This window comes from Talpa occidentalis, unplaced genomic scaffold (genome assembly GCF_014898055.3).
Source record: "Talpa occidentalis isolate TD23 unplaced genomic scaffold, MPIMG_talOcc4v2.1 talOcc4.7, whole genome shotgun sequence".
Lineage (NCBI taxonomy): Eukaryota > Metazoa > Chordata > Mammalia > Eulipotyphla > Talpidae > Talpa > Talpa occidentalis.
The window spans coordinates 43,882,810-43,906,678 of NW_023605083.1; the positions used below are offsets into that span (position 1 = coordinate 43,882,810).

Consider the following 23,869-nt stretch of genomic DNA (forward strand, 5'->3'; position numbering starts at 1 on the left):
GAAAGTCTTTTGGAAGAATGCACAGAAACCTAACAGGTTCTAGCTTGTTCCAGCTCTTCTCTGCTGAACATCCAGTCATTTCCTGGCTATACTGGCCATACTTTGAATGGCAGACCAGAACAGCAGACCTTAGGTGCTTGACACAGCAGAAATAAAGCTCCCTTTTTCCAGCTGTCTTCAGCAACAGGATGTGCTCATATTCTTGGATTTCTTTGAAAGCTCCAATTTGTCCCTATATGCCAATCTCTAGGTGAACTGGTTAGTGACTCAATCTTTAATGTTCCATCTGCCCCTTTCCAGACCTTTGCTTCTCCAGTTCCTCCCACATTTGAACAAAGGCTAAATACATATGAAGTATCTCTTTTGCTTGCTTTGTGTGTGTGTGTGTGTGAGTGTGCGTGTTTGCGTGATGCCTGGCATAGAGTAGTTGCCTGATAAATATTTGTTAGATTAATGATAATAAATATAAATGTATATAATTTAGTTCCCCTATAAGATTGTTTGACCCATAAGATCAAAGACTGGGTCTAAAAATATATTCAATTCTTTTACAGTCTTAAATTTGTATTTGTTAATTTTCAAAATGGCAGATAGATGAACCAGAAGTGATCAACCCTGATAAAGAGATAAAAGAGATAAGTGACCATGGCTTGCAGACTTTTATGTGGCCCAGTTGAGCTTCAAGGAAAAATAAAAAGACTAAATTCTATAGATTTAAATAAAAACACAGGGTGAATCAGATATTGGAAAAATGATCACTCCATAAACCTAATGTAAGATATGGTTATGCCAAGCAACAACATTATGAAAAAAAAATCCTCTATTCATGTTTTGTGAATAATCTAGAAATAAAATTTCTCTGGGTTTCATATAGAGATAGAGTTCATGTCCTATAAGCTAAATTAGGTCCTCTTTTTCTTATGTTGTTTTACCAGTGAATAACTTGGAAGAAAGAAATATGTAATAATAGGAGAATTTGGTACATTGAAACTATCTTTTGCAAATTCTATTCTAAGACTGCACTGTAGTCTTCCTTGTCTTTTTCTTAACTGCAATGGTACTCACCCATTCGCTTGATCCCTGAAGAACTGCGATGTGTTCAGGAGGTACTCTTAATTAAATGAGGATTTAACAGGGGCACTGGTGTGACTTTCTTTTTGAACTAGATAGAAAAGAGAAAGCCAAAACCTATGGTAATGTGACATTTAAGTTGCAAATTCAAACTGAAAAAAAAATTAGGAAATGCAAAAATTATGGTTGTCATAGTAATTCGCAAAACCACAGTATGCAGAGTATATTTCTTGAGACTCATTACTCTCTAGTCTTTTATATTACACATTATAACATATATTTCAATGGTACATGGTGCATGATACCTATTAACACATGCATTTATATGAAAACAAAACAAGTTCCTTTTCTGTTTACATATTTTGCTATAGTTCACATACTAAAAGACTTCCTAAATTCATGCTAAAATTTGAAATCCTGGGTATGGTTTATTTACTGTGTCCTCCTTTCCCATCACTGGAACATGGTATTTTGAGTGATGCATTCAACATGATGTGAGATGACCTCATTTGGCTTCATCAGTATTCACATCAAAGCCTATAAAAAAATATTGAGAATCCTGGATTCTGTAATCCCAGTTGACTTTTTCATCATTTCCACATACCACACTACACATTGTATGTCAGCTACTTGAAGGCCCCTTCCAGCCTGGAAATGCTATGATTCTGTGATTCTCTGAAGTTATAGACTTCATTCGCAAAAAATAGCCCATCACTTCTCCAATCATTGTTCTACTATCCCCCTGATGAATACTTTAGAAATCTCATTTATTTTTGTAAGACAAGACAAAATTGAAACATTCCTAAGGCAACAAATAATAGCTTGCATATTGTACCTTTTTTCCCTCCACTAAAAGGTGTACTTTCTTAGGGCAAAACTTGATAGAAAAACCAAGATTTTTATGAATAACCTGAAGGCAAATTATTATAGCTCACACCTGCAGAGCTTCAAAGCCTCTCAGCCAGGAAAGTATATAACCCTAATAATACAATTTTTGGCACATTCTATCAAGCAAGTCTAAATGAGAGAAAGAATTTCTCAATTTCCCTTTTACTTTTAAGCGCCATTTCAATTAAACATTTCCCTCTTCTAAAGGAGAGAGCAGGCCAGGACCTCTCAGCTCAAACCAAATCCATGCAACCTACAATTGACCTCAGCATCCTATTCATTCATTCAAATCACTTATCTCAGTGTATTGTGCTCCTGTGTGCATTTGTCTCCCGCGTACAGCCCAGGATTCAGACCTTATCCTGTTCCCCTATTTTGCACATCATTGCATCCTGGCCACTTCACAATGTGAAGTGCCACACAGATAGGTATTTGTGGAATGAGTTAATGATTTATGACATACTAAGAGTCTGTCATCCCTGCATGGATGCTATTATTGAGTTCATAGCAGGCACTTAGTAAATTTTTTGGTGAAGAGAAAGGGAAGCAAAGAGGGAAATAAAACCTCTAGCAGCACTCTGAAATGAATAGAAAAGTTCTTCAAGACATCCAGGAGAGGAGTGCTGCTCAGAAGGAAATCACAGACATCAACAACCGCTAGAGTGTTTGCTATTTTAAGAATACAATGCAGGGCCTCCCTGGTGGCGCAGGCGGTTGAATGCTGCACTGTGAAGCTCTCCCGCAGTCTCTGCAGCACCGGTTCGATCCCGGCCAGCAAGGGTCCCACATGGCGCTGCAGACCTCTCCTGTCACACCCGCTGCTCCCCTCAGCAGTGTATTTCGTCAGTCTGCCTGTCTGTTCCCTGCTCTGTCTCTGGTGAATTCTCTTACCCTCCTGAGCATCTGGCCGGTACCCTGGTTCTTATAAATAAATAAATAAATCTTTAAAAAAAAAAAAAGAATACAATGCATTTGACACTGGTTTCGGAAATGATGGTGCCTTATACCAAAATATTCACAGATATGTCTAAATAAAATATTTGACTGTGGAGTGCTCTGCAAGGCCCAGATTATGTTTGGCAGTCCAAAACTGCTCAGATGTTGTTGAGAAACGCCATTTGTTGCATCCAGGTGTTTGCTGCTTCAGGCCATTTTGTTTTCATCTGTCTAGTGTTCTCTCCTAGTGCATATTCCTCAGATTCAAAGAGCATGCCAGGCACAGACAACGGCCAGTTATTGTTGTCCAAAAGAGCCTTGGGCCAGAAGCCACCATTTCATAAAATGATAGGTCTGCAAGTATTTGAATGTCAGGAGATAAGGAATATTTAGAAAGCAGGATTCACTTGCTTGAAAATCAGAAAGTCAAGGTCAGAGGTGGAGATAGGTGGAGAGTTTACTTGTTTTCCTTTCAAAGCTGTGCATATTCAGTCTTTGCTTCATTTTTAAATTAGTTATAAGCACATCGACTACTTTCTATATTTCCCTGTGGTTCTTAGTTTTTTATAAGAATTAACCAATTTGATCATTACAACTGACAGATGATTGTGTCATCTGCTTAGCCAACATCCATTTCCCCCCATTCTTTCACATAAATCATACCATGACATTGTTTAGGGGTGACCATGTGGCCAGCAAAATTTGTCAAATTTCCCGCTTCCCTCACATATTCACGTGATGCATTTCATTTCAACAACAGAAAGACAAATTTTAGGGACAGACTTGCATCACCAAATAATAATGCAGAACTTTCAAGGAGGCTTTTATGCTTTACCTCATTCCCTCTAACTCATTCTGGAATATGAATATCTGTAGGTGCAGAAACCATCTTGAGACCTCGAGAATAAAAACTACTTATCTGTTCTTTACATTAAGGATGGTGACACAAACCTAAGGGAAAAATCTGGAACAAGAGTAGTTTCCTGGAGCCATTGCTTCAGCCCCACACTGTCTGCTCCTGACTTTCCCTTACTCTAGAAAAATGCACACTATTTGAATAAGCCACTAAACTCACAGTCATGTGCACGAACTCAAATCCCTAGTGATAGAGATAAGTACTAAATAAATCCTTATTTTTCTAGTGAGGAAATGAGGCACAAAGAAATGCAGTGACTTAGTCATGATCTCTAAGATAGGAAGTGGACAGAGAGAATAGGAGCCCTGGGCAGTGGCTCCTGGACCCTTGCTTCCAGCATCCTGGGCTGAGCACTCTCAGTTTGGCTTCTATGGATGCTCAGAGCCTTCGCTCATTCTTCCAACCCTGTTCCGGTCATCCTGGGTCTCTACTTACAACATAGAGAAAAACAAATTCTCAATGTTCACAATAGGCTTTACAGCATTCGGTATTAAGACAGCAAAAAACTATTTCATTAAAAAATTATTCATGATATTTCTAAGAAACACATGAAAGCTTTCAACAAAATCATAAACTAATGGCTGCACATCTATCTTTCAATGGGTTTGGCAGAAACAAACTGCAAATGAGTGAACATATCTTTCATTTCCAAGGACTAACTCTATCTTTGAGATGATGGGTGTAGTTCTAAAGTGGTGCCTGGAGAACTGAGGCTTTGTTGTCTGTCTTCAACCATCACATTCTCAATCTTTTCTCTCCTCGCAAAATTGTATATGAAGATGCCTAGGTTCCACCTCTTGATAGAAATTGTTTTAATTGCTTATTAAATGTGGAAGTGTACAACTGTGAAAAGCAAGAAGAATGCAAATTTTCTTCTAGCTGTCTTTTTTTCAGGAAAGCCCCCAGCAAATTTAGCAACCAGGCAGATGTAGCTTTATCAAATAGAACATGGAAGGGGAAAATGGACAATATGTCTAAGGTATAGAAATAGGCTGAATCTATCTACCAAGCCTGAGAAATATTCCACAGAGTGGGCATTTGATAATTCGAAAGAGCCTTTACAATGCAAATAGCTCTTCTACTCAAGTAGAAACTTTCTAAGCACTAGGATTAAATTCCAGGTGATTTTGTCACCTGGAGCAGCATGTTCCAAAGGATCTAATAGTCAAACTTAGAAAATACAACATTTTTAGACATTTACAATGTACATTAACATATTAAAGATTTTGAAGGTGTATGCAATACTGAGACAGATTTAGCATTATTATATACATTTAACTATAATCTGGGGAAATATTAGGCTACACAGAAATTAGAAACATCACCTGCTTGCCTTGTCAGGTTAGTGCTTATATAAACACTTTTATAATCCTCCTCTATACTCACCCCCACTCATAAGGCCTTTAACAATGCAGGAATGTTGAATCAATTACAGTCAATGTTTGTTATTTGCAGTTTTGATTTGAGAGTGTGCCTACTCACTAAAATTTATTTGTAACCCCCAAATCAACACCACTCTTTTGTGGTCATTTGCAGGTGTACACAAAGAGGTAAAGTGTTTCTCACTTAATGCACATGTTCCCAGCTGAAGTGAAACAAGCTCCTGTCCCATTATCAGGTGTCCTTTATGTAGTTACATTTAGTGTCCTTGTTTTTTTCATTTTTGTGTTTTTTAAGATTTATTTATTTATTCAAGAACCGGGATACATGCCAGATGCACAGGAGGGTGAGAGGATTCACCAGAGACAGAGTAGGAACAGAACAGGCAGACTGACAAAATACACTGCTGAGGGGAGCAGCGGGCGAGACAAGAGAGGTCTGCTGTGCCATGTGGGATTCTCAGCTGGCTGGCCAGGACGGAACCCACTCTCAGAGGCTGCAGACAGCTTCACAGTGCAGCACTCAACCGCCTGCGCCACCAGGAGGCCCGCATTTTTGTGCTTCTTTTGTTCACAATTCAGCTATGTAAAATGACCCCCAAGTATAGTGCTGAAGTGCTATGTAGTGTTCCTAAAGGGGAAGACTATGAGGTGCCTTATAGAGAAACAAGTGTGTCAGATAAGCTTCATTTAGATATAAATTACAGTGTAACTGGCCTACATATAAGATATAAGTATATAGTTACATGCTAAATGCTTATGAAGGTAATGAATCAATAATACATTTTAAGAAATGTGTTCTTAAATATAAACACAAAAAGCCAGGCTGTGTATAGGTTGATAAAAATGTGTGACCACAGGCTCATGGGAACCTCACCCCATATTTCTCCTCTGAGCAATGATTCAGTGTTCACTAACTCAGTGTTCACAACAGCTTCATAGAGTATAATGACCACAAATAGCAAAAATCAATTGTATAATGGACATAGTTATTCTTTTTTTTTCATTTCAATGAATAAAAATAAGAAAGTGATAGGAAAACTTTATGATGCGTCTCATCTTTAAGACTTTTTTTTATTTAAGAAGAGCAATGGGGGAAACAAAACTGTAACGCTTGCCTATGTGCCAGGAACTGTTTCAAGTTCTTTTATTTCTTTCATGTTATTGGTTGGTGTAAAGATTAGTACACAGACACTTCAATATGTACATAATTCTTAACACATATACTAAAAATCTAAAAATTCATATGGCTGTGATTCTTCTCTAAACAATTTTCCGGGCCTCCCCGGTGGCGCAGTGGTTGACCGCTGGGTTGCGAAGCTACCCACAGCCTCTGCAGCACCGGTTTGATCCCTAGGGGCTCCCTGGCCACCGGAGGAGGGTCCCACATGGCGCGCAGACCTCTCCTGCCGCCCGCTGCTCCCCTCAGCAGTGTGCTTTGGTCCTTCTGCCTGCTCTGCTCCCCGCTCTGGCTCTGGTGAATTCTCTCACCCTCCCGCGCTTCTGACTGTACCCAGTGCTTGTATAAATAATAAATAAATCTTTAAATTTTTTTTTTTCCCAGTGAATTTCCAGCTAAAAATTTGCAGGCAATTTTTTTTGAACAAGCTAGCAAGTACTGTATCTTCAAATGTTTATAAGCGGTTATATCGTAAATTCTATTAATTCACAATTTAGGGTCACATACACTCTATATTAAATTTTTTAATCTTTCACAGCACATTACCAAAGTTACTAGGAAAATTGGGCTACCACAGCCAAAGATGTTACAGAGTACTAGAAATTCAGACAGGGACAGCAAAGATCACAAAGGAGTTTTCTTCAGGAAAAAATTCTACCAAAGAGCAACATGGGAATAGAAGTAATTTTAAGTGTTCAAGATTTATTAAATGCCCAACTGTGATTTCAAATTACCACTTAGTGTGCTCTTTATGATAGTTTATCCCACAGAGCCAGTCTCTTTCTATATCCCTTTTTTTTTTTTTTTTTTTGTGGGACCCTTGCTGGAGGTCGGGGAACGAACCGGCGCTGCGGAGGCTGTGTGCAGCCTCGCAGCGCAGCGCTCGACCGCTGTGCCACTAGGGGAGGCCCCCATTTTTAATTTTTTTTTAACTGAGGTATTTAACATTAGTTCACAATTGTGTACAATTTAGGGGTATAGGTTCTCATATCTTCAGGCATTTGTTACCACGCCACACCCACCACCTAGCACCCATAATCCTCCACCATAGTCCATTGTACCCCTCCCGAATTTGCTTTTCACCTTTGCCCTCTCTCTCTGGCAACCTTAAATCTAGTCAGATTTCTAGGACTTGTTTTGATTTAGTTTTGTCTGTTCCTTTGATAAGTTTCTCTTTATTCCACATATGAATGAAATCGCCCTGCATTTGTCTTTCTCCTTCTGACTTATTCTTTTCAGATCAACCTCTCTTATTCGCTCATTCCCCTCAAAGAATCTCCCCACAACTTTCTCCCAGGTCCTTGGATTTAATCTTATGATAAATACCCAGTAACAGCTCTTAATGTCTGACTAGTACCTCCTAGTGGACAGGATCCTTAGCTGAAATGCAGAGCTCCTTATGTAGCAATGGAGACATCTGCCTCCCCACACACCAGGACTGCAATTGTAGATTTTGTTCCACAACTGACCCTTCATATGTTACTTCACTGAATGCTGAGAACAACTTGTGAAGTAGGAACACACTTTATTGTCCATAGTTCACCTCAAGAGAGTGAGAAATAGACAAGCTCAGCAATCAGACCACAGTCACACAGTAAGTAGCAGAACTGGGATTTAGACCCAGGCAGGTTCCAAAACCATGTTCATAAACATGGTATTATGCAGCTGTGTCGAGAGAATAGACAAGATGTATTTTGATCAATGACTCAGACACAAAAAAATATAAAAATTGTTTAAAATAGCTAATGCCTGATTGTGGGTAGTAATTATTTCAGCTAAAGAGATTTGATGGCACTTGGAACTGTTACAGATGCGAAAGTATATGACGGCCAAGGTTGTGTTTTATCCATTTTGGGTTCTGATAGTAAAATGTATTTCAATTTAGGACTAATTTGAATTGATTGGAGCAATTGAAGACCCTGTGGATGAAGGGCCACTGGCAAATTTTTCATAATTGCTGCTTTTGCTCTTTATCCATTTCACCTGCACAGAGACGTAGTGAGGGACAGCCTCCATGGCAATCAAAGTTGTGTTTTGGATTGTGGGGTTGAGGAGTGCTGAATAAACATGAAGGAAGGACCAACCAACCACAGGGATGAAACAGGAACCCACTTAAAGTTTTTTCTGGTCTATTAAGAACCCCTCTCTTTCCCCACCCTACCCAATAAGCTTCCATCCCTTCTTCAACATTTAACTATAATCTATGTACTAATTAGTCTCCAGGTGTCACCACTCCCCCAGATCCATCCTTCTCCCTTCTCTGCTGTGCCTCTATGGGCTGTAATGCCTCCCAGGCAGCCCACTGGCTTTCAGTTGGATTCAGCTGGTGCAGGATGGGCAGGGCCAAGAGTGTGGGAGGAGAGAATGGAGGGCTTCATTTTGTCCCATTGTGCCTAAGGACTGGTTTCAGAGAAGTTCCACGTTCTGGAAACCTGTTTGTTGTAGGCACAGCAGTACGCTGGTCACCACACTTCTCCTCCGCACTTGGGCACCACACCTCCGCAGTGACTGCTTCCTTCCTTGACTAAAGCTCCTGCTGGGGAGCCCTCCTCCGGGCCTGCATGTTTCCTGTTGTGCTGAATTCTGGTTAATTTACTTCCTGACCTCCTCTCTTTGGTCCTATGGGTAGAATCTTGATCCCTCATCCCCTTGTTTGTCCAGACCCCCATCCACAGCTATAGGGTAAAGAAAATGTCAGGCTTTTCTGCCCTCCTGCCATCAGGATAGATGATGGATCCTTGTGCTCCTGAATGCATGCCTGATGGCGGGCACCTGGAGTAGGGTGTGTGCATAGGTAGATGGGATTCACCTGGGCTAAGACTGTGCCTTTAAGGGCGGCATCATGGGGACGACTGCAGAAGCCAAGAAGCTGAGAACGAGTAGGGGAAGCCGAAAGAGAAGCTGAGAGAAAAGCAAAGAAGCAGAAGCCAAGATCACCAGAGAGCCCAGATAGAGTGAAGACTTGCTGGGGGCTTGGAGGCCTGCCAGCCTCCCGGCCCCCCAGCACCCCTGCCTGCCGTGTACCGGGTAAATCCCAATAAAAAGACCTGCAAAAAGCCACTAAGGATTCTGACTCCTCCTTTACCTGGTCTGCTGGGTCCTAGAAGACCTCTTCAGTGTCCTGTCCTGCCTCTACAACAGCCCTTTCATGAAAGCCTCCATCTGAACTGATAGAATGAATTCTGTCTCTCCTGTCACACTGAAGGATACTTGTCCTGATCACCTGATTGAGACCTCCTGTTTCCTTTCCTTCCCCCCTTCTGGAGGTTTCTGTAATGCTGGTTACACCCCAGTATTCGGCCTTGACTTGGCAGCCCTCATTTGCATAATATCTCCTACTGGATAGAGATTGTGTCTGTAGGATAAGGGGGAAAGTATCAGGCTTTTCTGCCCTCCCGCCATTAGGATGATGGATCCTTGAGGTCCTGAATGCTTGCCTGATGGCGGGCACCTGGAGTAGGGTGTGGACATATGTAGATGGTATTCACCTGGGTTAAGACTGGGCTTATAAGGGCAGCATCATGGGGACGCCAGCAGAGAGCAGAATGAACAGAAGAGCAGAGAGCAGAAGCAGAGAGAACCAGAGAACGCTGGAGAGCCCATATAGAATGAAGACTTGCTGGAGGCCGGGAGGCCTACTAGCCTCCTGGCCCCCCGGTATCCCTGCCTGCTGTGTACACAGTAAAATACCGATAAAAGCCTAAAAAGCCACGGAGGGCTCCAGGATTCTTCTTCACCCGTCTGCTCGGATCGTAGAGATCCTGCTCTGGCCCTTCCTGCTGCTACAGTGCCCTGCAGTCCTCACAGCACTCCATGCAGAGCTGAGCACTCCAGCCTGGTTACTGCTCAGTGCGTGATAACCGACCCTGGGGGTGCGTGACCTTGCAACGGGGCTTGCCGTTGAAGGCCAGATTGGCTGCTACTTCTTTGACTCCTGCATCACTCTTTATTTTGCAGTTTTGATTAAATGGAGATGCTTTCCTCCAGATCTCTGAGATGGCACATGAAGAGATATGAAGTGAAGGTGAAAAGTTGAAATTATTGTAATGGGCAGAGTAACAAATAGGTCATATCCTAATCCCCAGAACTTGTGAACATGTCAGGTGTTGTGGCAAAGGAAATTAAGGATGCTAATTAGCTGATGACCTTAGAGAGACTATACTAGATAATCCAGGTGGATTCAATGTTATCAAAGGGTTTTCAAAAGTGAAATATGGAGGAAGCAGGAGAATCAGTGTCAGAGGCTGAGAGGGATTTGGAGATGCTACATTGCCTGCTGCCTTTGCAAAGGAAGAGGAAGGGGCCTGTTGTGCCAGCAAGCAAAGGAAGGTTCTCAATTAATTTGGGCAGATGGGTAAAGGAGAGACCTGGAGCCCTCAGTGGTTTTTCAGGCTTAAATACTCTTTCTGTGCCCGTTGTGGGGCAAACCCACAAGCTGGCAAGGCAGGGAGGCCAGGGACCTGGGTGAATCTTTCTCTTTGGCTTCTCTCTGGCATTCTCTTGTGGTCTCTTCCTTTTGCAACTGTCACTTGTCCTATCAAGCATTCCGGTGTAGCCATCTCCTGTCTCTGAGTGGTGGTGCCTTCGGAACCTCAGTCTCCAGGCTCAGGTGTGCCGACTTTCACACGCCCACACCATACCCCAGGTGTCCACATCAGGCACGCGTGCCCCACGCCCACGCTCCCAAGAACCTCCTGCCTTCAAGGTTGTGGGTGAAGCTACAGAGGCCAGTGGCATAAAAGCCAGACCATCTTCATTTGTCTGACAGGCCCACATGTTAGGAAATGTGGATGGCTTCCAGAAAGTAGGGAAGATATAGAAATGGATTCTACCCTGCAGCCTCCAGAAAGGAACACATCCCTACTGATACCTTGATTTCTACTGAGAGACATTCCGGACTTCTGATCTCCAGAACTGTAAGTTAATTTATTATTTTAAGCCACTAAATTAATGATACTTTGTTATAACACTAACCAGAAAACTAAGTGTATTCTATTAAAGTAAATATTAATTTGACCTTATAGCCAAATTTTAGAGAATTAGGAAATAACTGAACATTCTCTGTCATTGATGTATGTCTCCATCTCTACAGCAGGCGCTGTCAATAACAAGTTATATCTAAATTCATAGTATTGTTTCTAAGTTTTCTTGAAAAAAGCAATCTGATGAATGTTTGCGTTAGATCAGAGGCTTTGTGGCAAAGTACAAACTTTTGGTTTCCTATTTTCTGACCCACACATGGCAACCGAAGGGCTTTCTGGCGGATCCTTTCACTTTGGTGTTCTTAATTTTCTCCCTTATCGCTCATATGCAGTTGATTTGAGTAGGCCATTAACTACTCGACTCTTTTGAGTTCCAGTCCAGCAGGATGAAGTTCAAGTTCTGCAAAACTGTATTTAATCTGACCCCACTCAGCTAAACTTAACAGCACACACTGCCTACCAATACCAGAAAAAATTTATCTTAGGCTCTCTGGCCAGAGATGCTGCTTAATATCCTACAATGTACAGGGACAGCCCTCCACCACCCTGAATTATACTAAATATCCAGAGTGCAGAGCTTGAGAAACAGATTGAGAAAAACTTGGGCTAGATTATTCACTGACTCCTTTACTAGTTATTCATTCATCATTTAAAACCAACCATTTGCTGAATATCTTCTGTGCTCTAGACCTACATAAAAATTGATTTTAAAAAACTTAGTCGTGTTGGAGAGGCAGTTGCCATAACAGTAATAATCAAGGACAGTGGTATATTCACTGAAATATAAGCTCCACGGGGTCAGTGAACTACTTTACTGATATAGCTCTGGCACTGCATCAATTCTCAATAAATATCTGAATGAAGTATTCAATACACAGATATGCACAGAATTTTATGGTAATCTAGGAAAAGAATTCTGACCCTAATTTCCTAATTAGGGTCAGAGTAAACATCCTGGTCAGAGTAAGCATCCTGGACAAAATATACTAGGCAAAGGTGTGGGGTGGAGGGGTAGAAATGTCATAAAGGATAGAGATGGGACTTCTGAGGGATTGACCAAAACGATAGGACAGCAATGCAACCTCACAGTGGGTTTGCTTTTCAAGTGTGCGTACTGCATCTCTCTGGTTCCCAGTGTAAGCAGTTTGAGTGCTGGGACTGTGTCTAATCCTTTGGCTTAATGCTTCTCTTCCCTTCATCTCCCTACCAGTGCCAAAACAGTGTCTTGCATATGGCAGATGCATCATACGTGATTGCTTATTAACCAATTTTAATTCACTATAGGAAGAAATAAACAGAACTTCTGAAGAACTATAATACAACACATTTACAAATATATCTTAGCCTATGAAATAGGTGAATTCAGGGAGAAAAAAAGTATATGCATTGAATTTTTATAAATTTTAAATTACAGCAAATAGCTTTAAAAGTAAAGAAATCATCATTATTGGGTAAGGCACAATATTTTTTTGTGATAATAAAATATATGCCCATGTCCCAAGTCTGTTTTCTATGTACAATTTAATTTTTATGTATATCCAGGCTATAAGTTTTAAGACTGAAAAGAGACATAGACAGATTTTTCAGTGGCATGTGGGACAATATCAAGAAGTCTAATTTATATCTGTATTTGGTGTTCCAGAAGGAGAGAAGGTCATAGAAAAGATTATTTGAGGAAATAAAGATTTACAGTTTCCAAATTTAATGAGAACTGAATCCACCAGTCCAAGAATCTCTATAAACCCTAAGCAGGATAAGCACAAAGGAAAACGTACTAAGTAGTATAGAAGTCAAATTGTAGAAAATGGGCTTGTTCTTTGTTTTCTTTCATCTATAAAATGGGTATAATACCCATCTTGCTTTTTTTCTTTAGAGTTAAGGAGTGGAAACAACATGTACTTAAGCTCCCCATGATAGTGATCCTGAGCAAAAGCTCAGGAACATCCTGGGTCCAAATCTCAGTGTGTCCTAGAGCATCTCAGGCAGGTTCCTGAAGCTCTCCTGAAGTGCCTCAGCTTTCTCACTGGTATAATGGGATTATAACAATCCTACCTGTATGGCAGGTCCTTAAATAATGTTTCATTCAATGTAGTTTCATTATAACATTGATGTTAAAAAAAAAAAAAAAAACCTCAGTTCCCTGCAGGGCTCTGTCTATATGGAGTTTGCATGTTCTCCCTGTGTCATTGGGTTTTCTGGGGGTGCTCTAGTTTCCAAAGGTGTGCAGTTAGGTTCATTGACACTGTCTCGGTTGTGCAGGTTTGAGTGTGTGCATGCGTGTGGTGACAGATATGTCCTGCAGTGGAAGGTCATCCTGCCCAGGGTCAGTTCCTACCTTGTACCCTGAGCGCAGGGATAGCTTCAGCCACCTGTCACCCTGAACTGAGCTAAACGGGTTGGATAAAAAATGAATACAGATTATTGTTTAATATTAGAAGTATTTTGTGTCTTTATTTAAAAGTTTAGTAGAGCCTCCCCAGTGGCGTAGTGGGTTGAGCACAGTGCTGAGAAGCTGTCCGCAGCCTCTGCAGTGCGGGTTTGATTCCTGGCCAGCCAGGGAGATAACCAAATGGCACGGCAGACCTCTCCTGACTCACCCGCTGCTCCCCTCATCAGTGTCTTCGGTCAGTCTGCCTGTTTTGTTCCCCACTCTGTCTCTGGTGAATTCTCTCACCCTCCCACACCTCTGGCCTGTACCCCAGTTCTTGTATAAATAAAATCTTTTAAAAAATAAAAAATAAATAAAAGTCTGGTAATGTTTTCACAACCAGAAATATGCTGTAGGAACTTAACATTTGTTATATCAATTAGCCTATGGTAAAAGTGGTTTCATCGTTTCTCTTAAAGTCTCCTAAGAACCAATTGACACCATCACACATTATGAGGGGTAAAAATGATGACTATAATGTTCAACAAAATCTGAAAAGTTAGTATTTAATGTTTGTCAGTACTATTGTTCAATGAGAAGCAAACAACCTTGTTTTAGCGCTAAAGTGATAACATTGCAAGCTGTGCCTGCTGTGTACCGCTGCAGGGACCCAGCTCCAGGCTCCTGGTGCTTTAAAGGAATAAATCAAACATCTCCTTGGAGACTGAACTTGCAAGACTGGGCAGAATCCAGTTTCCCTTAGGATTTCCTGAAAGACTGTTGTTGCAACCGATAACTTTTTTCTAATAGAATTTAAAATAACCTCCCCCCAGCAAAGAGTGAGGAAGGAATTTAAAAATTATATAAAGTATGATCAATGCTGAAATAAAGGCTAAAACACCATCCCCTAGAACTTATAATAATCACTTCTGCCCCTGCCAACTCTTGTAATCTTCAGAATTGTAGGTTTGGTTTGAGGTCTCAGTTAGTGTTCTTCCATTGGGATAAAATGGCCATGTAAACAAATACACAGATAAAAGAGAATCAACATCCCTCTTTGCGCAAGAAAAAATGACTACCAGTTCACATAAAGGGAGATCTGTCCATCATCCTGTCACCAAGATCTGTCTTGCTTTGTTGGGTTTGGCATCTTAATAAAAACCCTTTTATCCTTGAAAGACTAGGATCTAATTCAGTAAGACCTTGTTTGGGCAATCACTTTGAACTTATATCATTTCCTATCATCATGGGTTAAAGGGATTTGGATCAACATCTTGCTTCCCACTGATTTACTGACAATATTGAGAATTTCATCTCCAAGGAATGGAAGTAAATGCATTTATTTACAACATTTAAATAGGCAAAGATTAGTGGTTTTGTTTGTGAAATAAAAATGAATTGTCCTTAAAAAAAACCTAAAAAAAAACCAAAACTGTTTATAGACTACTCACGACTATATACAATTGACACAGCATTATTCCATCTCCCCCCAAAGTATAGGTAAACTGTCTTAGTCCAGATTCTTTTGGTTGCAAGTCATTGACAACAACCCAAGATTACTTGATGGGAAAAATGCATTTACTGGAAAATTACTGAGTTACTTTACAGAATCCAGTAGAAACTGTGTCTACGAGGTAATTGCAATCAGAACTGGAAAGTAAACAGGAATCTTAATGTCTTTCTCAGTTTCTTGCCTCTGCTCTTCTTCCTTTACTGGATAATTTTTCAACATATGCTTATATATACCAAAAGGTGTCCGACTTACACCTCCCTCAGTTGTATACACTCTACTCGGTCATGTCCCATAGAAGAAATGAATGGGTTATCTCTGAATCCCAACTCCAAGTTGCTCGGAAGCCTATCTCCTTGCTGAGCTCAGTGTATATGTTGTCTGGTGCTCTAGTTAAGAACAGTCCATGTGGTACATCGTTAGGGGACAAGGTGGTATGATATAAGCATGGATATCTGAGCTCCATTTTTGTGAGGCATTAAGGGGCAGTTCTTAGAGAAAAAAGAGATTTAGCAGCTATCGTCACTAACATAAAATGATATTAAAAATAGCTCTAAAAGATCATGTTTATTCTAAAAAAAATTTCAGCTCTTTTATTGCTCCCAAATCATAGTAAGGAAGGAAGTCCCCAGGGTCAACTCTAAACCCACCTAAGACTTGATATGTAGACAGGTAATGAAAGAGGCCAGATCTGCAATCATTAATAAAACCAACTTGTGTCTGGGTCTCCTGATTCTCCTTTCCAATGGTCAAACAGCAAAGTTGTTTTTTTTTTTTAAATAAAATTCTTTATGCAGTTCTTGGGATTTTGTACTCAAACGTAAATATTGGCAAAGATAAAATTTTATCTAGAACTTTGTATTATTTATTTTTAAAAGCATTAATATAACTGAGCTGAAGTTGGTTTAATGTGTAATAAAACATGGGTTATACCCTTAAGTGAATGCTTTGGGAATATACAAAACAGTTGATAAAGCCTGAAGGCATTTTCCATTTTGATGTGTTGACATAATGAATAAAAACCTTCACCACGATATTTTTCAAAATGTTTTTATATTTCTTGGAATTATGGGTCATTGGCCCTTCTTTCCAGATTTTACCCTAAACCAATTCAGAATGGACAAGTTTTCCATTTTCTCTGTAACTCACCATATCCCATAGCACCTATGACCGTCTCTCAGCATCTCCGAGTAGCTTTTAAAAATCATTTGTTAAGGAAACCAAAAAAAGACCATACATTTGCATTGGAAGTTGGAGATTACGTACACTGGTATGTCAATTTTCCTAGGTAAAATTGCTTGTTATCTGAGGTCTGCCTTAAATACTTCAGCAGAGAAAAGCAAGAAAAAAAGACATTAATGAAGCTAATGTGCTAAGATCTAAATATAGGCATACAGGGTATGTTATATTCTCTGCCTATGTAGATATTCAAAATACTTCATAGTAATACATTAATAAGTTACATGATTTAGTTCAGCCACTCTTCTGACATCATACCCCTGACCATGTGTTGTTGCACTTCTGTTTGAAAATTAAGAGAGGGCCTCCCTGGTGGTGCAAGGGCTTAAGACACAACCTATGAAGCTGTCTGCAGCCACTGCGGAGCTAGTTCAATCCCCGGCCAGGGAGCTTCCCACATGGTGCAGCAGACCTCTCCTGTCTCACCTGCTGCTCCACTCAGCAGTGTATTTCAGTAGATCTATCTGTTCTGTTCCACACTCTGTCTCTGGTGAATCCTCTCACCCCTTGCACTTCTGGCCTGTACCCCAGTTCTTGTATGCATAAATAAATCAATCTTTAAAAAAAAAGTAAGAGACCAGGAAATTTGTACTTTCTAAGGCAATCAATTTCCTCTATTTCATATTAATATTTATTTAAAATATCTCTATACTGTTCTACCAACTCTAGCCAAAAAAATGTCAAAGTCAACTTTTTCACAATTCTAGAAATTATAGGAAGAATTGCAATAACTCAGGGGTAGTTGATTAAAAAAATATGAATATTGGTAAAAGCAATAAACTTTGCTTTTATCCTTACTCCCACGAGCATTGGAAAAGAACAATTCTATAATCATATGAAAACTAGCAGCCTGTGGAAGTGACAGTTTGAGGATCTTCTAAAACTCTATTTCCAGAGAATTGTTACTATTTGTTGTCTAGATTAGCTAGAAAAATCAACTTTATGACTTCTCTTTATTTTACCTGACTCAGAACTCTGGCCATCAACAACAGAAAACAGACTTTTTCCCAGTTATATTTGTTGAAAACAATAGGTGAGTTGTTTATGGTACAGTTGCCAGAAGTAGTGAGAACAGTTCAAGCAAACAGAAACATTAAAGCCAAAAGCTAGAGAATGTTATGTCTATAAAGAGGCTTAAAAAACTCTACATTTTCTGGGCCTCCCTGGTGGCAAAGGGGTTAAAGATAGCACTTATCAAGCTATCACCAGCCACTGCAGCAAGAGTTTGATCCTTGGCCAGCCAGGGAGCAATACACATGGCACAGCAGACCTCTCCTGTCTTGCCCACCGCTCCCCTCAGCAGTGTATTTCAGTACATTTGCCTGTTCTGCTCCCCACTCTCTCTGGTGAATCCTCTCACCCCCTTCCCCCTCTCTCACTTCTGGCTTACACCCCAGTTCTTATATGCATAAATAAATGTTGAAAAAAACTCTACAGGGCCTCTCTGGTGGCACAGGCAGTTGAGTGCCGCACTGTGAGGCTGTTCGCAGCCTCTGTAGCATGGGTTTGATCCCGGCCGGCTGGCGAGAATCCCACATGGCACAGCAGACCTTTCCCCCTCATCCGCTGCTCGCCTCGGCAGTATGCTTTGTCAGTCTGCCTGTTCGTTCCCCGCTCTGTCTCTGGTGAATCCTCTCACCCTCTCACGCGTCTGGTCTGTAACCCAGCTCTTATATAAATAAAATAAATCTTTTTAAAAAAATGAACTCTACATAGTCTTAGGAATCTAGAAAACCACATATGTACAGGGTTGTATGCAAACCCAGTAAGTGTGCATACTTAGGAAGCACCTTAAAAGGCCTTTACCATTCATGTATGGCTGATCTTTAAATTCTCAAGCAGTACATGAAGGATAGAGCAGAATAGTAAGCTGCCTGACCATTAAAGGCGTGTCCTAGCACATTCATGTGTGCGTGCACACACACGTGTCCTTGTTACAGGGAAGGGAGAGGGGTACCCCAAAATCCCCAAACCTGCCTGCTCCAAATAAGTTCTTGCCATCCACCACATCAAGACAAAACATTTAAGATATTTGATGGAAAAGAACTTTATACATTTAGTGTGCAACAACACATAAACAAAGAATATGGTTTTCAAATCAAGCACCTGAAGTTACCCATCCCCTTGTGGGTAAATGCCCAAACAGGGTTGGCCTAAAGCAGGGCTACTGAGGCCCAAAAACCTTCTGCAAGTCTAAGGCACCTTCCTATGGGGAGCTATAGAAAAGGGACAGAAACAGCCAGACAAGTCTAGAAGGAAAAGAGCAAAATCAAGATAAAAGCTGCCATTGTTAACCTCCCCATGGGTCTCTCACCCACATCTGTTTCAACCAGTCCAGGACCAAAAAAGCAAGTGCAGCTTCTTCACATGCCTCTCTGCTCCATGTGCCTCCCCCGGATCTCCTTCTGGCTCTCCATACTTCTGCCTTTCTTTCCCAGTCTCCTCTCCAGCTTCCTCTACCTCTCTACTCAGCTCCACCCTTCCTTGGGTTGGGCAGGGAACCTGGAACCTTGCCTTTTCCTGGGGACTACTCTGTTACATGCTGATGAGGCCAACAATGGCTGGTAGACTTATTGGTATAGGAATATGAGAAAATGCCTGTCCAAAGATTAATAACACAATGAGATAGTTCACGTGGCCACAGAGGAAAAAGAATATAGGTGTCAAAGAACTATTTCAGAGAAGTCACTAAACAAACAGCAACAGCACGATGACTACAAATCTTGAGGAGAGGTAGGAGAATCTAATATCCAGAATTATTTCATTATATTAAGACAACCAGTTTCAACAAAAAATTGAGACATACTAATAACTACAAAAGCATGGTGCATTCATGGGGAAAGAGCAGTCAATAGAAACTATCCCTAAGGAGGTCCAGAAATTGGACTTAGTAGTAAAGTCATTAAGTTAGTGATCTTAAATATGTTCATACGATCAAAGAAAACTACCAAAAAAAAAAAAAAAACCCACAAAATAACCCTAAAGTATGAGAATGATATCTCATCAAATAGAAAATATCAATAAATGGATATAAATTAGATATAAATTTAGAAAGAGAACTAAGTAGAAATTCTGAAGGTCACTTAAGGGACTCAACAGAAGATTTGAACCCACTTTCCTACCCCTTAAAAAAGTATCAGCAACTTAAATATTAATGTATGGGTCAATTGGTAGTGGTAAATAGGATTTTCCAGTCTGAGAAACAAAAAAAAAAAGGGATAACAAGGGAAATTAGAAAATTTAAGATGAATAAAAAATTAGGGATAAATGAAAACTAAAACTTAAGAGGGCACAAAGGAAATTATCGCATAGCCCTCTGCATTCTCCTAAGCAGAGAAATAAGAAAATAAGCATCAACAGATTGATAAGAGAAAAATACCATATAGAAGTTTTAATAACATGTTTAACTCCTGTATGCAATGGAGAGTTCCAGCTTGTCTGAATAACTTGTCCAGGTGATTTAAGTTGCCATCTTAAACAGATTAGCTAGGACAAAGGAGGTTGTGTTTGGGGGGGAGAGGAAAAAACAGTTTAGGGTGTTTACTAGGGAAAACAAAGGTACTTCTGCCTTCTCCAGAGAAGGAGATAAAAGAATTAGTCTTCTGGAAACAGACCCTTGCAAAGAGAAATTTAGATATAAACATCAATAGTAATTTCCACCCAGCCTTCAGAGCCCCTCTGTGAAATCAAACTTTTGCCAAAAAGACGTATTTTGGGGTTGCAAATTTGGCTTCCTCACAAACTCAGCAAAATTTATAGGACACTATTAAAGTTGCATTTAGTGGGAAATTTGTAGCAGTAAATGCCCAGATTTTTTTTTTAAGTTATTCAATCAATCACTTTCTAAGAAAGAAGAAAGAGGAAACTAAAATTAACCAGAAAGAAGGAAATAATAAAGATTAGAGAGCAAATGTATAGAGAATATGAGCTCCTCCTGCTTGACTGCCTTTGCTGGGACACTGATCCTTTTCCTGCTTTCCAGCTTGAATTGAAACATTAGCTATTTCTGGACAGTGGGTTCTTAGACTAGAATTACATTATTGACTCTCCTCTACTGAGGTTTCTGATGGAATGTGTCATTGGCTATTTTTTGTTTGGTAAGGCTAAGTAAAAGTTAATTTTGTTTATCTTTTCAAAGACCAACTTTTGCATTGCTGATTTTCTCTCCTGTATTTATTCAACCATGACAAAGAAGGAAATCCTGCCATTTGCAACAACATGGATGGACCTTGAGGGCGTTATGCTAAGTGAAATGTATCAGATGGAGGAAGACAAACACCATATGATTTCACTTATATATGGTGCTTAAAGAAAAAAAAGAGAACTAAAACAGTACCTCAAAAAACTAGACAGAATTATCATATGACTAAGAAATTCCATGTATATAGCCAAAGAAATTGAAGATAGTGACTCAAATATTTGTTGGGCAATATTCATTGCAGCATTACTTATGGTAACCAAATGCTGGATATAATCCCTGTGTCTGTCAACAGATGGATAAACAAAATATGGTATATACATTAAAAGGACTTGGGAAGAAGAGACTCAGAACTTGGAGAAGACCTGGAGGAGGAATGTAGAACAGAGACGTGTGAAGAAGCCTGCTTGCTTCTCAGCCTTGGACTTGTACCAGGGACTAGGGGAACATGGAAGGAGACGCTAGAAAGAGAGGTGGGTGAGAGATCTGTGGGGAAACTGAAAATGGCAGCTTTTGTCTTGACTTACATTTTGATTTTGCTTTTTCTTCCTGACTTTCCTGGCCCCTTCTGCCCCTTTCCTGTGATTCCCCACTAGAAGGAGTCTTAGGTTTATGGGAAACTTTTGCGTCTCAGTAGCCCCTGCTTTGGGCCAACCCTGTTTGGCTGGGTATTTACCTATGAGTGAATGGGTAACTTTGGGTGCTTCATTTGGAAACTGTATTCTTCTATATTCTTTCTTCTGTTACTAATTGCACACTAATTCTATTAAAGTTCTTGTCTATTGATGGTCTTACACGATAGAGAATGTTTTTGTCTTTATGCGGTGAATGGCAGAACCCATTTAGAAAGTGCAAAGTTTGGGGATCTCAGGGTGCCCTTCATTTTGCCCACTAATACTCTGACACCAATACTGACAAACAAATCAAGAAAACTATAGACCAATATAGAAGCAGATCTCCTCAGCAAAATACTAACAAACCAAATCCATCAATATATAAAAAGGATGATAATACATCAGGAACATGAGGCATTTATTCCTAGTATAAATGGTTTGTTTAACATACAAAAATCCATGTAATACACAATATTAATAAAATACAAAAATCACTTGATTATCTCAATTGATACAGAAAAAAAATGACAATTCTACTCCACTTCTGAGGCTGCCCTTCAAATTTGATATCCTGCTAAAAGCAACTTAAACACCAGTATTCTATGAATTCTTCTAGTGCATTCTTCTAGTGCATACTGTTGCAAATTTCCAAAGAAAATTAGTGAAAGTATTACAATGTAAAGGCTAACCAAATAGAATAAGACACATCTGAATATAAACCCCAGATCTGTTCCTACCTGTGTGATACTGGCTAAATTCCTTAACCACCTGAAAATATGAGATATAATAATCATTTTGGGTTTGTAATATTTTAACAGGTGATGAACAAGAAAAAGCATAGCACAAATATGTGTTGATTTTCTGTTGCTGCATATAATAAATTACCACAAACATGTCATTGAAAATACACATGTTATCTCATACTTTTTATACTTCTGTTCCTGGCAGGGAGATGGACACCCCAAAACCCCCAAACCTGCCCACTTTAGATAGATTATGCCATCTGCTGCATCAAGACAAAACATACTTTAGTGCATAAGACCTTTAATGGAAAGTAACTTTCATACAACTAGTGTGCAATAAAGACGAGAAGGGAAAGAATAGATATGATAGTATTCCCATGAAACACTCATAGTTACCCATCCTTGTGGGTAAATGCCCAGCCAAACAGGTTAGCCCAAATCAGAACCACTGAGTCCTGAAAGATGCTACAAATCTAAGGCACCTGCTGGTGGGACCCATAGGAAAGGGGCAGAAGGGGACAAGCAAGTCTGGAAGGAAAGGAGCAAAATCAAGATAAAAGCTGCCATTGTTAACCTTCCCACAGGCCTCTCACCCACGTCTATTTTAAACATCTGCTTTCATGTCCCCCAAGCCCCTGTACAAGTCCAAGGCCGAGAAGCAAGCACAGCTTTTTCACGTGTCACTCTGCTCCACGGGCCTCCCCTAGGTCCCCTTCTGGCTCTCCATCTTTCCTTCCCCAGTCACCTCTCCAGCTTCTCCTCCTCCCTACTCAGCTGCACCCTTCCTTGGGTGGGCCAGGGCACCTAGAACCTCCCCTTTCCCTGAGGACCACCCTGTTACAGTTCTCGGTGTGATTCAACATCTAGGCAATGCTTACAGTGTCGCAAGGCTGAAATCAGAAGTCCGATTGTGGCTCAGCTGAGGAAAGGTTTTCTGATTTCCTTCTGTTTGTGAGAGGAATTAACTGCCGTTAACTGTCGTTGGGCCTGGGCTGTTCTCATCCGGTGAAGGGCTCCCTCAGCTCACAGCCACATGGCTTTCTGCAAGGTGGCAGTTTACCTTTTCAAAACCAGAAAACAAGTCTCTTTCTGTTCAAGAAGTGTTCAATCCCCTTCTAAGTACTTTCAACTGATTAAGTCAGGTTTATCCAGGATAATCTCCCTTTTGTTTAACTTCAACTCAACTGATTTGAGACATTAATTTCATCCACAAAATCCCTTAATCTTTGCCATGTTATGTAACTTAATCATGGGAACCAAATCCCTTCATATTCACAGGTAGCATCACGGTCAAGGGTAGGGGTATACCATAGGTGTCAGGAGTCTTCGAGTCATTTTAGAATTCAAGTCTGCCCAAGCCTGCCCAGAAAGATAAGTGCTGAATAATGATACTTATTTGTTTTTATTAATATTATCACAAAACTAATATTGCTACTATTATGACTAGTCTGTGTTAAAACCTGTTTCCCAATATAACTTAGTGCACAGAAAAGAATTGCTGTGAAGAGCAATTTAATCAGTTTACCAGACTGTCCTTACAAAATGCAAAAAGAGGAATGCTCCATAACCACCACATAATTCAATAGTTGTATTTTAGTAAAAACTATAGAAAAACAAATTATTCATAAACTGAAATTTTCCAATTGATTTCTCGTTTAAGCCAATTTAAATTCTTTGAACTTCTTTTTTTAAAGATTTATTTATTTATACAAGTACAGGGGTACAGGCCAGAGACATGGGAGGGTGGAAGAATTCACCAGAGACACAGAGGGGAGCAGAACAGGCAGATCGACTGAAATACACTGCTGAGGGGAGCAGCGGGCAAGGCAGGAGAGGTCTGCTGAG

The 23,869-nt window shown here is 40.2% G+C and overlaps 1 long non-coding RNA gene across 1 annotated transcript in view; it reads right to left on the reverse strand.

Annotated features, from left to right (window-relative positions):
• Positions 1-23,355, reverse strand: part of LOC119232125 (uncharacterized) — a 38,916-nt gene extending 15,561 nt beyond the window's left edge. The window contains exons 1-3 of the long non-coding RNA XR_005122006.2: positions 23,333-23,355; positions 22,903-23,084; positions 1,066-1,162 (exon numbers count right to left, since the gene is read on the reverse strand). This is a non-coding gene — a long non-coding RNA (uncharacterized LOC119232125). The remainder of the gene's footprint in view (positions 1-1,065; positions 1,163-22,902; positions 23,085-23,332) is intronic.
• Positions 23,356-23,869: the final 514 nt, after the last annotated feature.